At 42.0% G+C, this 17,450-nt stretch overlaps 1 protein-coding gene across 2 annotated transcripts in view; it reads right to left on the bottom strand.

Moving 5' to 3' along the window:
* Positions 1-17,450, bottom strand: part of SGCD (sarcoglycan delta) — a 1,005,043-nt gene that overhangs the window by 628,326 nt on the left and 359,267 nt on the right. For both annotated transcript variants that reach the window (XM_073649870.1, XM_073649868.1), the window contains exon 2: positions 11,738-11,801. The gene's annotated coding sequence lies outside the window, so the exon portion shown is untranslated. The remainder of the gene's footprint in view (positions 1-11,737; positions 11,802-17,450) is intronic.

Here is a 17,450-nt window from a genome sequence, read left to right as displayed (position 1 = left end):
TCACACCTCTGGGTGAGGTGCAATACCTCTGTAGCAACCGAGCCCTCAGGGTGCTACAGTTCCATTTATCTTCAGCCTAGGTGACGTATTGTGATACAGGGCCGTGATTTTGGCTATAAAAGGGTCCCCTAGACCCCTACCCCAAGCTTTTTAAGAGAATCATATATGGCGTGCCAGGAGACTCTATGGAATGCTTTCTCAGCATCCAACGAGAGTATCTAATTACAAATTTTTAACTGCATCTAGCCCAGGAAATACTTTGTGCCTAGTAGCAGTGTCTGCTAGTCAGCGGATTATCCCGGCTGTTAAGCAAGCTACACCACCTGTAGTTTGGACACTTAATTTTTTCAAAGGAAATGCTTCGGGACCACGGGATACTCAGTGAAGAGCATCAGGAGGCACCCCAAGGCATAGGGGCTGGGACTGGCAGTAGGATGCCTTGCGGTGGACAGACGAGCTCGATTCTTATAAAAGCTTTTTAACTGCAGCAGCTTTAGTGGACGCTACTGGAGCTGGAATTACGCGGCTGCTGGCATGAGACTTGCCCTCCAATAGATCCTTGTAAATGGATTTAAAGTGTATTCATTCAAATTAGAGAGACAATTTAAATTAAAAAGCTTAGAGCTGCCTCCACCACAGGGGGGCTCGCTCGACCCACTAGCGGACAGGCACCAGTATTGGGAGAGGGGGGCTGGCCGTCAGGGTTCACCGCGGCTCTGGCACAAACCCGGCGACACGGAGGTGGCACGGGCAGGAGCGGACTGAACGTGTCGGCTTCTCACTTTTTGGATTTTAGAAGGGCATGACATGCCTATATCTGTGTCTCCCCCTCCTTTTACTCCTCCACCTCTTTTCTTTTCGCATGACTATATGTACTTGTCACTTTTCCATGTGTTAGTTGTGTCTTCTGAGCAGTTTGTCAGCTTTTGGACACCTTTGAAGGTGTTTTCTATGTGTTTCTATGTGTTTTTGTTTGCCTGCCATTGGTTTTAACGGTGTTCGAAGGTGTTCGACGAACAGTTCGGCGAACACACGGGTGTTCGACGAACCGAACCGAACTCGAACACTACGGGGGTGGCTCAACACTAGTAAGAACGTATATAATTTTGTGTCTTTTATACAATCCCAAATCTCTCCAACTTTCTCTTGTCTTAGGAAATGATTGTGGGTATAAGTTGTCACGGGTTTACCACTACAGAAAGGAGTCAGAAGACAGTGGTGTCTGATTTCACATACTCCTGCACTGATCAGAAGCACTTCACCATCATCATAACCACTTCGCACCAGAGCCTGTTTTTGCCTTCGTGACCGGGCAAATTTTTTCAATTCTGACCACTGTCACTTTATGAAGTAATTACTGTGGAACGCTTCAACAGATTCCCCTGATTCTGAGAATGTTTTTTCGTGACATATTGTACTTCATGATAGTGGTAAAATTTCTTCGATATCACTTGCGTTTATTTGTGAAAAAATCGGAAATTTGGTGAAAATTTTGAAAATTTTGCAATTTTAAAACTTTGAATTTTCATGCCCTTAAATCAGAGAGATATGTCACACAAAACAGTTAATAAATAACATTTCCCACATGTCTACTTTACATCAGCACAATTTTGGAACCAACATTTTTTTTTGTTAGGAAGCTATAAAGGTTAAAAGTTGACCAGCGATTTCTCATTTTTCCAACAAAATTTACAAAAACAATTTTTTAAGGACCACATCTTATTTGAAGTCACTTTGAGAGGTCTTTATGACAGAAAATAAACAAAAGTGATACCATTCTAAAAACTTCACCCCTCAAGGTGCTCAAAACCACATTCAAGAAGTTTATTAACCCTTCAGGTGTTTCACAGGAATTTTTGAAATGTGGAAGAAAACAATGAACATTTAACTTTTTTTCACAAAAATGTTACTTTAGACCCAATTTTTTTATTTTCACAAGGGTAACAGGAAAAAATGGAATACACAATTTGTTGTGCAATTTCTCATGAGCGCGCTGATACCCCATATGTGAGGGAAAACCACTGTTTGGGCGCACTGCAGGGTTCGGAAGGGAAGGAGCGCCATTAGACTTTTTGAATGTAAAATTTGTTTGAATAATTAGCAGACGCCATGTTGCGTTTGGAGAGCTCCTGATGTGCCTAAACAGTGGAAACCCCCCACAAGAGACACCATTTTGGAAACTAGACCCCTTAGGGAACTTATCTAGATGTGTGGTGAGCACCTTGAACCCCAAGGTGCTTCACAGAAGTTTATAATATTGAGCTGTAAAAATAAAATTTTCACATTTTTCCCACAAAAACGTTTTTCATCCCTTAATTTTGCATCATCATAAGGGTAATAGGATAAATTGCACCATGAAATTTGTTGTGCAATTTCTCCTGAACACGCCGATACCCCATATGTGGAGGCAAACGTCTGTTTGGGCGCACTGCAGGGTTCGGAATGGAAGGAGCGCCATTTGACTTTTTGAATGTAAAATTTGCTTGAATAATTAGCGGACGCCATGTTGCATTTGGGGAGCCCCTGATGTGCCTAAACAGTGGAAACCCCCCACAAGTGACACCATTTTGGAAACTAGACCCCTTAGGGAACTTATCTAGATGTGTGGTGAGCACCTTGCACCCCCAGGTGCTTCACAGAAGTTTATAATATTGAGCCGTAAAAATGAAATTTTCACATTTTTCCCACAAAAAATGTTTTTCATTCCCTAATTTTGCATTATCATAAGAGTAATAGGATAAATTGCACCATGAAATTTGTTGTGCAATTTCTCCTGAGTACGCCGATACCCCATATGTGGGGGAAAACCCACTGCTTTGGTGTACGGCAGGGTTCGGAAGAGAAAGGAGCGCTATGTTGGCTGGGATAGGTTGCAGACACCATGTCACATTTGAAGAGTCACTGACATGCCGAAACAGCAGAAACCCCCACAAGTGACCCCATTTTGTAAACTACACCGCTCAAGGAATTCATCTAGGGAAGTAGTGAGTATTTTTTAATTTTTAAATTTATACCATTGGGCAGTGAAAAAAACATAATTATATTTTTACCACCAAAAAATGTTTTACCCTCAGATTTTACATTTTCACACAGGGCAATGGGTAAAAATGGTGCCGAAATGTGTCACACAATTTCTTCTAAAAGTGGCAATACCCCATATGTGGCTGTATCGTACCGCTTAGCCATATGGCGAGATCTGGGAGGGACGGAGCGCTATTTGACAATTGGAGAACAAATTATTGTAGAATAGGCATTTGGATTTGGGAGCACAAAATTTTCTGAATTTATTTTGGGGGGCAATGGCCATTTCACTTTCCAGAGCCTTTCTGCTACCAGTAACTTGGAAGTCCCTTATATTTTTAACAGATGACGGACCTGAGTGGGGACTAGCTTTTTTTGAGGACTGAGTTGAAGCTTTTATTGGGAACATTTTACGTAACATTTATCCGGCGCTCTAGGCTGAGCACTTACATCGGGGTTTCCATCTAAATTTCCAAGTGATGTAATTCAGATGGAACCCCTGCGGGATCCATTCACTGTAATGAGGCAGCAGAGTTACTCTGGACTCCATCTGGCCTCTGTTTAGCAGTGTCCTTTTTTTCAGAAGTGCACAAAACTGTGGCCAACCGCACTTTTAAGCACGCCTAAAAAAACTGACACCGTGGGATCACAGGCCAGATGGCATCCACAGTGTCTATATCTGCCTCATTACAGAGAATCTTCCATCATGGGTTCCGTCTGAATCACGTATTTCAGAGATTTACACGGAAACTCTGGTGTAAGTGCTCAGCGCAGAGCGCAGGATAAATGTGAGCAGAGCCTTACTGCGATCTTTGGGAGACATAATAAACAAATCAGTAGCAGGTGAAGAATTGGTTTTATTTATTTTTTTATGCCGTTCCTCGTGCGGTATAAGTGATTAGATTAGTTTATTCTTCGGGTCGGTGCGATTACAGAGATACCAGATTTATATCGGGTTTTTATGACTGACAGCTGTCACACACTAAGAGACGCTTTTTTTTGCAAAATCTAGTTTTTGCATCGCCATATTTTGAGAGCTATAATTTTTCCATATTTCGGCCGACAGAGTCATGTGATGGCTTGTTTTTTGTGGGACGAGTTGACATTTTTATTGGTACCATTTTTGGGTACGTGACATTTTTTGATCGCTTTCTATTCCGTTTTTTGGGAGGTAAAATTAACAAAAACCAACAATTCAGGAATTGTTTTTTGAGGTTTTTTTTATGCCGTTCTGCGTGTGGTTTACAGCGATACTACACTTACTGTATTTTTTTTATGTTTTGGCGCTTTTACACAATAAAACAATTTTATAGAAAAAATATTTTTTTTGCATCGCTTTATTCTGAGAGCTATAACTTTTTTATTTTTCGGCTGATGGAGCTGTATGGCAGCTTTTTTTTTGCAGAACAAGATGACGTTTTCAGCAGTACCATTTTTATTTCCATTTTGATTTTTGATCGCATTTTTTTCCACTTTTTGTTTGGTGATATGATGAAAAAGCATAGTTTTTTGCTCCGTTTTTTATTTATTTTTATTACGGTGTGCACAGAAGGAGTTAATTAGTGTGACAGTTTTATAGATTGGGTTGTTTCGGATGCGGCGATACCAAATATGTGTTCTTTTTTTGTTTTTGCATAAATATACGGATTTATTGGTTTAATATTTTATTTATTTATTTTTATTTATTTTGTGATTTTTTTAACAGTTTGAAAACTTTTTTTTACTTTTTTTTTTACATTTTTACTTAGTCCCTGTATGGGACATTAATTTTTATTTTTCTAATCACTGATCTCATGCAATGCAATAGATATGTATTGCATTGGATGAGATCTATGCTGACAGTTTCACACTGTCTGTCTCCTGCTGGACTTCAGCTGCAGGCTGAGCTCAGCAGGACACCATATATGGCAGATCTGGAGGCGGTCATGTGACCTCCAGCTGCCATAACAACGGCAGGTCCTGGAAGATATCAGGGGGCCGTCGGAGAGGTAAGTGGACAACCCCCTCTCCTCTCACTATCTTCTATATGCGGCGATCACTATAGATCGCGGCATATAGAAGATAGCAAAGGGTTAACATCATTGGGACCTGATCCAATCAGGTCCCGATGATGTCCCCTGTCAGAGCTATCGCTCTGCACCGCACCCACAGTGCTTGCAGGACCCTGGGGGTCCTGAGTGTTGCAGGACCACTCACCCTTTTTAAACGTCGGCGCTGCACAGAGCCCAGGCAACGCCGACATTTATATACAGTGGGTGGTCGGGAAGCGGTTAAACAGTGCAGGTTTCTGTTAGCAGAACAGGGGTTAAACTGTTCAGTTGAGAGCTCCTGGAGTTTTCCTGCTTTGATGATCTCAACTGTTCAGTGTTGGCCACTCCCGTCTGCCATATACACTCACCTCAGGCAAAGTGGGATTCCCAGTGTTAGTTTCATACTGACTGGTTCTGGAGTAGAAGGAGCTGGTTGTTTGAGCAGGCGTTTGGTGTGATATTCCAAAGATTGTTGTTTGGCGATTCATCTGTGTGTATATCCTCATCCTCTCCTATTTGTTTTTTCCTTCCTTTACTTCCCAGTGTTCCAAACTGTTGATTGTGAGTGCATATTTTTATGACTGGTATTTTCATTTATCCCTGTATGTCTTCCCTTGTAAGTCTGGTTTGTGTATACGTATACACTACTACTCCCCACTTCCCTCGGTGTGGGAGGGGAAAGATAAGGACTGATTCAGGAGCTCAGCAAGGCACATGGCCCCAGTGTCTTCACCATTAGAAGTAATTCAAGGGGCAGGAATAGCTGGGGCGCCCCTAGCTTTAGGGATAGGAAAGGTGCCCCTGGCCTTGAGATATCATCTGTGCAGTGACATAAGTCCTATCAAAATTGAAGCAGACAACATATTTCTTTATGATTCACAAGATGTTTGGGTTGTGAAGGGGCTTTCAAGAACAGCACCACTTTTGTTCATAGGTTGTTTCTGGTTTTGGATTTTTTGTTGGGCAGGCAATCATGTGGAAATGGTTCTACTTTCAAAGCCCAGTGTTCAATCTACCAAAAATCCAGCCAGTGGTATGAGTTCAAGAGGATGATGTGGTTCTAGTAATGAACCAATTCTGAAAAATGCCAACTATTTGACCCCAATGGGGGCTGGGTGAATGATGGTTGATGGTTGTGTGGGGGGTCTCCTTACAAAATTATACTTCACCCTCACCGAATAGGAACTTTATCTCTAACCTGACCTGATGTCTGTATTGACTGTTATACATTTGCCTTCTCATCAGGGTTTCCCTTATGGCTAAGATCCTTTACTGAATTCAACATCAGGTCTTAAAAGTGGCCTGGTGTTCCTCATATCACCTCTTACAGACACCTATGTGTCTGAGTATCGACTAATGTGTTCAGTTGCTGTTTGGAGTTTATTACCACCCAGTGTCTTCTGTTGCTGTCATCTCCTCAAACTCCTGTAATTTCTACAATTTGCACTTACGCTTTTTAAGACCAGCTGGTCAACCCATCATTTGCTGTAAGCATCAAGAACTGCTTTTTAGAAACTGTTTATATAACACTGCATTCATTTTTGCAAACTCCTGTGATTTCTTCAACGTGCAGTTACTGACCCTAAGGCTTAATTGTTAATCCACCACTTGCTACATACTGAAATACCCATTGTCTGCTTCACAGCTTTTTAGATACTCTTCATATTACATAGCAAGCATAACTGAAGTCATCTTCTGTGGTCCCTGCAACCTGCATCTATTCATCTTCTGTGCTCCCTGCAACCTGCATCTATAACCTGGTTCAGGCAGTTCATGACCTTGCATCTATTCTCTTGTGATTACCATTCCTTGCTTAGTGTCTTTCGGAGTATTCCCCTCCGCTTGCTTGCTATCGACAACTGCCAATTGTGAACATCTTTCCTCCTGTGCCGTCACCCTCGGTCCAAAGGTTCACTCTGACCTGTGGCTTAGTGGATCCATCTCACCAGGTGAGCCTAACACAGACAAAGTTTCGTGTTCCCTGATATGACCTATGGTTCTATATATCAACAGATCCAAGTTCTAAAGAACTTGGTTTCACATAAAGCTACTCTGTTTCTTTAACAGCAGGTAAGGCTTTGAGTTCCCACTGGGCTATGTGGATATCACTGTAGGCTCTGTCAGGAACGGTAATGGGGGTTAGGGTTCCTTGGGACAGGAAATATTTTCTCACGCATACCCTTATCGTAAAGTGGTAAACTCATACATACTCCAATCAAAAGAAGAAAAAAAAATAAAATGCTACAAAATTCCAAAATGTTTTAAAAGCTACACATTTTCTCTCATAGCATCAAATTTATAGATGGCGAGCAGATAAAAAGAAAAGTGATGGGACATGTAGGAAAAAGCAAACAATTGATAATAGGGGCCAGGAAATAATAAATGATAAGAGATAAAGACCTCTCACCCTTGACCGTACACAGAGAGAAAAAAAAAAAGTAATTTCTTCCAGTGGCCGTGACCTACAAGGATCCTCGGTCTATTCTTCACTGAGCAATACATAAGCCAAACAGCTAAAGTCAATCTATAAAAAAAAATATATTTTATATTTATAGGACAGTGACCTGTCTACAATCCTAGTCACCTCTGACCTGCTGAGCTTACAATCTAATCCTTTAATACGTGAGATCCATAAGGATAATAAGCACTCCTTGGTGTTCTTAAAGGGATGTAAGATAACAGGACAACCCAGCAAAGATGAATGTGTAAGCCATTGTGTAAAAAAACCTCGAAGCGCTCTTACCTCCGAGGAAGGAATAAACAGATTACATAGAGGATAGCAGTAATAATACTCTAACACTGTACTTTTTAGTTAGAAAAGCAACCTAAAAAGAACCAGAATGGAGAACTACTCAGAAAAAAATTAATTTCTCTCTCTGGAGGAGCCAGCAGATCCAAGTATTAGATAGTTGGCCATGTAATGGTCAAAATGGTCCATTAAATGGTCAGCATGCAATATTACAGTATGTGAAAGAAAGTGTTTGATTTCTCTGCAGCACTCCTACAGGACAAATGAGGAATTACATCCTGCCTATCAAACAAGCTGTGTATACATGGACATGTGGGGTCCTCCAGAGTGAGAAACTCTTTATAGTCGCTGTCTGGTCTGGCTTATAGATGAACACCCTTAAAGATCCCCCCACAATTAACACAAAATTAACTATTAGGGTATTTGAAAATGGGTTTTGTAATACAGAGATCCCTTAAAGATCACAGCATGATAACTAATTCCATGTATTTGCAAAGTTTCACTACTTTATTATGTAAATGACTCCAATATTGTATGATCAAATGGGCGAAATTATGATTTTGGGGAGTGATTTTATTTTAATGCAAAAACCTAACTTTTTTCATCACATTTACCTCAGCTGTTAATTGTAAAGTTTCGTAAAACTCAAAGCGGCTCCGTTTTCTTTGATGTCTTGGTTAATGATGACAACATAATGGAGTGATAATCTCTAATGATCTAGCAGCCAAATAAAAAGCAGCTCGCAGACCATCAGAAAGGCGTTTGGCAGTCCGAGAGGAAACGCGCTTGTGATTGAAAGGAAAGGATTGTTTTACTACAGGAGGGGGGGGTTTTGATATTTTTCATAATTTTTTGTATAATCTCAATTGACAATAACTAATATGAAAAATGTATTCCGAAATCCCTTGAGGTATGAAGAGGGCCTAAAATTAGCAGACCTATACTTATATTATAGTTAGTGGTCAGTGTATATAAATTACAAGTCAAAATGAGCAAATTGCTTCCAAACTAATTATTCCCACCAAATTTCCCCCAAAATTTGGATCCTAAAAAAATCACAATTTTTGGGGATTTGATTTGAGCAAATGCAGCAAAATAGTGGCCAGTCAAGTGCCATTTTGCTGTTTTTTAAAGGGCTTGGCTTAAAAAAAATCATTTTTATACTCATCTCTGCTCGACTCTCCCCAAACCTGACTCAGACCTAATCAATACCTGCGCCTGTCGGAGGATCCAGAGGAAGAAGAAGACCAAAGAGGAGTCGATCAAAGGACCGGGAAGGAAGAATCAGCAGCAGGACAGGTATGGGGAAGGCCGAGGAGAAGAGGGTATATGAGAGTATTAATTTTTAACACTTTCCTGATAGATTATATTTGCCTCGCAAGGTGTGGGAAAGACTAAGTGCAACACGAAGGGAAGAGGGGAAGGAAGCCCAAACACAATGGAAAGAGGGAGTGGAAACCCCTAGGCAGATCTAATATCACCCAGCCTACCCTACCATCCCTATATAGGTTTCACACCGATCACCGAGCAGGACCCTAAACCCTATATGTCCCTTGAGCTAGGCCCTAGATAGGGAGGGGACAGGATGAGCACTAGTCAAGCCCCACTACAAACTAAAGACTACAAGGTAGACAAACAAAGGGGATACACTTAGCTTGAGCAGACACCAGAGAGATAACGCCAACTGTCCTCCAAGTGAGCCAGAGAAGAAATTAGCCGACTGCTAGGGCTTCAAGTCAATACAGAGGTACATAGAACTATCACTGGTGCCTCTCTGGAGAAACTGACAGTTTTTAACTACCCAGCAAGGGTGTGTCAATCAGCAGCAGAAGGTGGAGGTAGCTGCTGGGTCCTAAAGGAAGAAGGCTAAAACAATACCAAAGAGATGAGAGGATCAAGAAGGAGTCTGCAATGCCAAGCGCAGTGACCTTCTGTAGCCGGCTCCTGAGCAACTGTCTGTCACACCAGACACACCCGTGATGCCCCCACACCTCTGAACTGAGTGAATCTGCCAGGATCAAATTTTCAGAGATTAGCTTAATTACAATTATAAGGATACACAACTAAGGGAACTTTTAAGAGCCACCAGGACATACAAAATGTTGACAATATCTTCTGGATTTAGCAAAAATACACACTATTAAACTGTTTTACCTTGCAAAGTAATAGGTAGATATAAGGTAGATATAAACAACAACAACATTGTGGAAGGGTTAAAAGGGTCTAGTTTAATTGTCTACCCCCTCTTGATCCAACTTTTTCTTAGAATGCCACCATGTGTTGAAAGAAAATGGTCACCTACTGACATCTTAATCTCTGCTCCTCCTCTCCTGCCTGTCAGATTGCTTGCAGAGGTAACAAAGAGGCGGGATTTCAGTTCTGAGCAGTCTAGCATGGACAATGTATACTGGCAAGTGAGCAAAAAGAAGTTCCAGCACGAACTGCGCTGACAGAATGCTGATGAAGAGGAACTACCCACTCAAAAACACTGCATTGGAAATTACAGAGCATGAGAATCAGTGTCCAGACAGTTCATTGTTAGACTGGTACCAATAGCAGTTTTAAAGGGGTTGTCCTCCACTTAGATTTCTCCACCAATCAGCTGTTCACGGTTGGATGTAAAAAGAGTACAATGCAGTTCCATACGCTGTTTAGTAGCTGCTGCTGGGTACTGCAGATTGGCTGATATTGAAATGAATGTGATCTGAGCTGCAGTACCCAGTATGACCACTAAGAGAAACTGGAAAGGAATGGGTTAACCTGTGCTGCCATCAACAATGATGAGAAGCCACATTCTAAAGATATGCGGTTTATAGTCAACGCGTTTCGAAGTATACAAATTCTTCATCAAGACAAACCTCAGTGATCAGTATGACCACTACACAATGTACAGAGGTTCACCATTCCGTTTCCACACACTTTTTACATCTGGCCATTACTGGAGCTGCAAATGGACCGATAAATGGGGATGCCGGGAGTCGGACCTCTACCAATTTGGTACTGATGACCTATCCTAAGGATAGGTCTAAGCACATGATCTGGATCACTAAGGCTAAGCAGTACCAGATAAGAATTACGATGTTGAAGGAGGACACCGGTTCCCCTCACCTGATATCCGTCTGCACCTAACAACCTTCTAAATACTCTCCGTAATGACTTAGTATCTTTCCCTTTGGATCTTGGATCGCATGACTCAATTCAACCTATCTTTCCAAAGCCACCAAGGATCAACAGAGCTGCTGGGTTCTGTAGCTGTAACAAAGTCCAAAATTCCTGTTCCAATTTTGCAATCTCAGTATTTAGATAAGGAAGATATTGCCCAAACACACCTGTTGGGTTCCATAGTCTTTATGGACTGGTTTTTAGCGTGAAACTTGGCCCATAAACAACCTTTATCACCAATCGACAATATAAGTGATAAATGTAAGATTGCTGGGACTCCGGCGCTACTGAGCATGTGCAACAACTGTCTATAACGAAGGTCGCACATGCTCAGAAATGCATTATTCACACAGGGAACTTTAACCCTTGTTTTCATGAACAAATGAGTTTCCCAGCAGTCAGACCCCAAGCCGTTAAACATTTATCCTATGGGGAGGTGATTTATGTTGTTTATGGTACAACACCTTTAAGACATACATTTTTCCACTTTTTAATACTAGTCCATATAACAAAAAGAAAATCAAAATATTTCATTACACTCATCTAACTATATCCAAATTATTTTGGCAAGGATGACACTTCACTCTTGCCCATAAGACAAGAGAAATTGTTAGAAATCTGATGTTAACGGTTCTATGGACGTTGAAGAATATTGAAGAAAACCACTATGTTTACAGCTGTACATCATGTCCTGGCAGAAGGGGGTTGTAAATCTTGCCAAGCAATGCATTAGCAGATTACAATGTACTTTATATACAAGTTGTTTTTAGTTTACCTTGAGAACACAAAGGCTCCTATGAATTTCAGCTACAAGGCGTCCATTTCCAGGGACCCCGCGCCTATTGAAAGAAAAATATAACAATTTTATTCCAATATAGAACAAAAAAGCAGAATAACAGTTTTTGGCAGAAGACTAATTGAATCTAAATTTTAGACATTTTTGTCATTTTTTAATTTTTTTAGGACAACCCCTTCTTGATCTATAGGTTTGGCCCCGATAAAATAAAAAAACCTATACACACCTCCCTTGCTGATGCTGTTCCAGCAGCGTCGGCATTTGTGGTCCCGGGGCTCCCATGTGGTTGTTGTGACACGTGAGCCCGATGCCCCGACGGTATCACTGTCCCCGCCTTCCTAAGAGTTGAACATGAAAAGGAAGTCAGAGATCAGCTGTATCCTGGGCTTCCTCTCCATGTTCAATTTGGCAGAAGGCGGAGACAGTGACGCTGGCGCTGATAGGGCGGTGTCAGGATTTTTGTTGCCCTTCTACAGTTTGACCACTAGTGGCTGCTATTGTTCACTTTAATAATTGTGCTGCAGTTTCACTTCTTACCACTGGAGGCTGCTGTTGTGTTCTGCAATTGCCCTTTACCAAGATGGAGAATTCTGAATCTATGGAATCCATCTTGTTTCCTGTTTGGGCCCAATTAAAGCCACATGCAACTCTTACTTATTGCCTGAGTATTATGACTAGCTATTAGCCTAGTTTCAGTCTCCAGCTCCTGAACATTCTTACCCAGACTGTTCTAAATAATCTACGAATTGTTTCCTACAACTCCTTGCTAACTTCAAGAACTTCTACTACCGCTTGCTATTCCTGCTTGTGTTCCTTCGGCCACTGGTTTCCAGCAGTACTGTGCCAGTATTGAAACAGGCGCCTGGCTCACTTGTCACAACAGCTGCATGGGAGCCCTGGGACAGCAAATGCCGACACCGCTGAATAGCGCCAGCACGGGAGGTGAGTATAAGCTTTTTTATTTTATTGCGGCTAAGCGTGGGGTATGACAGGGAGTTGTCCAGGTAATGGACAACTTCTTTAACAATAAGGGTAAGTTCACTTGATCGTTTTCTCCATATGTGAGAAAAACAGTCCGATTGATCAGACTTTGATCAAAGTGGCATCAGTTTTTCTTGGACGTGGAGAGAAAATAAAGTTCCTCCAACTTTTCCATTTTGGCAATTTGTGAAAATCGGACCGAACTCGGATTGCATTGTCGATTTTGATTTGACACTCGGATCAAAATCGGACATGTCTCAGATTTTTTCTTTTTACCACTCAGTCCGAGGAAAAAAATCGGACATGTGCACAGCCCCATAGGATATCATAGGTTCGAGTGCTATCCGTGACAAACACAGATAGTACTCATACAATAAAAACAGTTGTGTGCACGAGCCCTAAGGGTGGTGTTATAACCACATTTAAAACCACATTTTGTATGAGATGGAAAGTCGCAATAACAAATCATGACTAATTATCATTTTGATGAATTTACCAAAAGAGTTCTGCAAGGATGTGTCCACGCTAGTGTCGTGGCTTCCATTTACATAATAAGCCTCAATTCTTCATTGGTTTCATCATCAGACCACTAATGCCTGACAGACCCTATAGACTTTTATTGGATCAGTTGGGCTAAGTTATTGTTTGCGTAATTTTGTAACTTTTGGAAGAATAGTGTTCCGTGCAGTGCCATTCCTTCCAGCACACATGCCAAGATTTCCAACTGAGGATCAGAGCATTAAGGACAGAGTGAACAGAGCCTTACTACTTTTAGGTGCCCATGTAAAAAGACATCATTCTAAACCATCATTATAAATACCCCATGGGTAGACCCGTATTTGGAAGTCTAATATCGATACATATGAGAAATCTAACCAATAAGAAAGTTCCACCTGAGTTTTTATTTTTTGAGGATGTTTTGGAGAAGAAACTGAGCAGAAACTCTCAAAATCTTCCTCAAAAACTCAAAACTGCTCAAAAACTTGGAGATTCTGCTCAGTTGCTATGTGTATACGGATTCTTTTTGCTGTGTTTTTTTTTAAGAAACTGAGCAGAACCTCCAAGTTTTTGAGCAGTTTTGGATACTTGAGGAGAATCTGAAGATTTTTCACTCAGTTTCCTTCTCAAAAACTCATTGAAAAACTGTGTGCACATAACCAGGTTCTGCTGAGAACTCTGCAAAAAGACTCCGTGTACACATACTCTAAAGCTGGACATACGATGTAAGACTTGTCATCTCGACTCACTATTAAGGCCCATAATTGACAACCAAAGACTCTTACGGGTTTTCTAATTTATTAGTCTATCTGAAAAATTCTGACTGTTGAAACAGCATACCAGAGTCAAAAAATAAGATGTTTGGGTCCAAATGCCATATGTGACATACAGGGCATACTGTATCACTAATGTCTGACAGGTTATAAATAATCCTAGAGGCGAGGGTTTTTTTTCTTAGGTGGTCAAAAATGCTGAGTTTCTGGAAACCACTTCAGCAAAGCTCTTTCTTTAGGGAGTTTTTGGAGGAGTTTTTCAATTTTTTTAAACAGCTTTGAAGTTTTTTTTTTCTGAAACATTTTTTATTTGACCATCAGAAGACACTTGGAAGAAGTGACATGCATTTTCTTTTTTTCCCATCAAGTGTTTTTCAAAACCTGAAGTGGTAGAAAAAAAGCTCAAAAGACTGAACATCTGACCAGTACCGTAAGTCGTTTTGCAATGCAAATGAATGAGAAGAGTATTTCAAGCATTTTTTGAGCAATTTTTCATGCGTTTTTCAAAGTGAACCTTTTCTCAAAAAAACTATTTTACACAAAGCCTTTTACTGGACTTTCGAAGATAATTATTTTGCCAAAACCTGACTTCTCTAGTTTACTGGTCAACCTGTCCAACCACCCTTCTCAACTAGTTTTCGGCTTAGTTGGCCCATCTTGACAAAAAATTAAAAAAACACCCCCATAAGCTAGTTGACATAGGAGGAGAGAATAACATTATTTAACTTGGGATTCTGTTATGCACTTCACAGAGGGACCCAGCAAGACCAGCACCAAACCAGCAAAGGTGAAGCCACAGACGCACTTGACACAAGCTGCCAAACTAGGCGAGCCCTTAAGGGCCAGGAATACTCTTCACCAAGCTCCAGGTAAATGGAAGGGGGACATTGGCAGAGGCCTTTCCAGGCCCACTGTCGCCGGACAGCTGGCATCTGGTGATTTGGCTGGTGCCTAGTCGAGGACCAAGTGAGTACCTCTGCAAGAACCCCAGAAAGTGAAACCAGAAGAAAAAATGAGAAAACCCCTGAAAGATAGCAACATTAAAGCTAGCACCACTCACCACCATGCACTTAGGGAACTGCAAAAAACAGAAAAGGACTGAGCAGGGAGCAGGATTATATAGCCCGCCTAATGGTCTGGTGTTGATTACTTCCCAATCATCCCCAGAAAGTCACTCCCTGCTAGCTTCAAGAGCAGACTGGACAAAATCCCACCATTGCTTAGTGATAGACAAAGCAGCATCCTGCATTGCCTGGCAACCGGGGAAGACAGCGTACCATCTTCCCCGGGCAAAGAAATCAGTGAGAGACACGGCGTCCCACGTCGTCACACATCCCACAACACCAGAACTCGATGCTCTACAAGATTGATAGTTTCCCTGCACACTTGGTAGTTCCGCCTGAAGGATCACGACAATAGCCGCGCTTGAGACCGGAGTAGCGTAGTACTGGACCTGCTCCATTCCCTGGTGGGAGCACAGAACCACGATTCGTAACAGCTTCATAGTCATCTGACCTAAACCTAGTCTAGATGGTTTGGGTGGAGATGAATCAATAAAACCGGAAAAACAACTGAAAAGTTTTCTGCATCTTCTTCAAGTTGGTCACTGGATAAATCCCAGCGCATTTCCATCCCTAGTCTAGGATATGTTACGTTTTTTACTGCTCTTTTGGTCACATTTGCAGTAAGAATTACTCTTATCTATGCAGTAAGCCGTAACTCTCAGGGGAAGATCCATAACTCTTGCTTTTACCTCTCCTATATACGCCTTATGTTATTTAAAGAAACACTTACGCCCCATGCAGTGCCATGATTGGGTATGCGATTACATGGTAAATCCCTGAACCTTTTGTGTTCATCTTCACATCTGCCGCTTTTGAACTGCTCAATATGAAAACTGTGGCATCAAGTAAGCGACTGTAAATCTCTGTCCCGTGCGGCTGAAAATGCAGTGGTTTCATCTCTGTGCATTTATTTCAACTTTTTGATTACTTATTCTGCTATAATTTTTAGCAGGCGTCTACATCGGTGCAGCTGTCTACGGACACAGAGAGCAGACCTTGATGAGAGACGGCGCCCATATGTACAGTGAGTGTCACATCTCCACTAGGACCTGTTCCTGCGATGTCTCCTTGTGTCGCCAGGCGCTACAGTATTCATTCTGCGGACGGCGCTGGGAAGATACGTCGGAAGCAGAGGCTCTGAATGGCGCAGTCTCTATCCAGCCACTAAGATTAGGGTGGCTGGAACCTGCAGTGCCGGCCAGTCTGGCAGTATGGGTGTGTGTGCTTTTCAGTTATCCTGTTCCAGCCAATTGGAGTGCACCACACCCTACTTAAGCTCCCAGCTTACTGCTGGAAGCTGCCAGATATAGCCTTCAGTTCCTCTGGTTTGTCCTGTCTGTTAAGATCATATGTAGTGTATTTTTTTCCTGTTTTGACCTTGGCTTGTTTTACTGACGCTTCTTTCATCTTCTGATTTTGTACTTTTCCTGCTCTCTTGTTTCTGACCAACTACCTGACCTCTCCTGCCAGCCTGCACCACCGGACAGCAGCTTATTCTGGAGACCTAGCCCAGGGGCCCCTGTTTAAGGCCAGATCCCTAAACAGGGGTAAAAGGGTGAAGGTCTAGGCAACACCTGGGATCTGGTAAATGGAGTGGCTTGAGTGAAGCCTATCCATTGTAGTCATTTTCGAGCTGTCAGGCGACCACTGACAGAGCTTCATTACAGTGTGCTATTGTTACACGCACGCCACTAGGTTCAGATAGGGGCGAGTTAGGTTACATGAATTCTTTGGAATCCTGGGGGAACCATTACTCAGGGCGACAATAGGCTTCTCTCAGGCACACAGGGGGATTGACCTTCAGGCACAGATAGGTAGGTTGTTTCACTTGCAGACCAGACACATTTGACAAGAGTTCTCATAAATGGTAGAACAGTAACATTTAATGAGGCACGGCCAGTGCAATGCAAAGTCTCTTTGAGCAACAGGCTCCAGTAATAACAGTACAGTCTCCTTTGCAGCACAGCAGTACACAGTCTATCCGGCAGCACAGTACAGCACAGTTTTAATGCACACACAACCACATGTTTTTACTTCACAAGAACTCAATAGTACACAGCATTCTTTATCTTGCATGGAGATGGAGGGGGGGGGTGTGATGAGGGAGATGATCTCTATGACAGGCTTCCTTCCAGTCCTTATCTTCCTGGCTGATAATACTCCACACTGTTAGCTCATCGAGTCTAACTGACCTTAGTTTAGCTTCCCTCCTGACCTGAATTTTGTTCCCTTGCCTTCTGTGAGATACATATCATAAGCCACCTTTTTCTTCTCTCTGGCCAGACAGTAAACAGCTTCCCCACAATCCCCCTGGGGCTCTGCTAAAACACTCCCCTTCTCCTGTGACTGTGTTAACCCCTTTAGTTGCTGTATGCT

The sequence above is a fragment of the Phyllobates terribilis genome, unplaced genomic scaffold (assembly GCF_046119375.1).
Source record: "Phyllobates terribilis strain yellow unplaced genomic scaffold, ASM4611937v1 Scaffold_10__3_contigs__length_209671492, whole genome shotgun sequence".
NCBI lineage: Eukaryota > Metazoa > Chordata > Amphibia > Anura > Dendrobatidae > Phyllobates > Phyllobates terribilis.
Note: the sequence above shows the minus strand (reverse complement) of the source record. Positions and strands in the feature narration are given on the sequence as shown.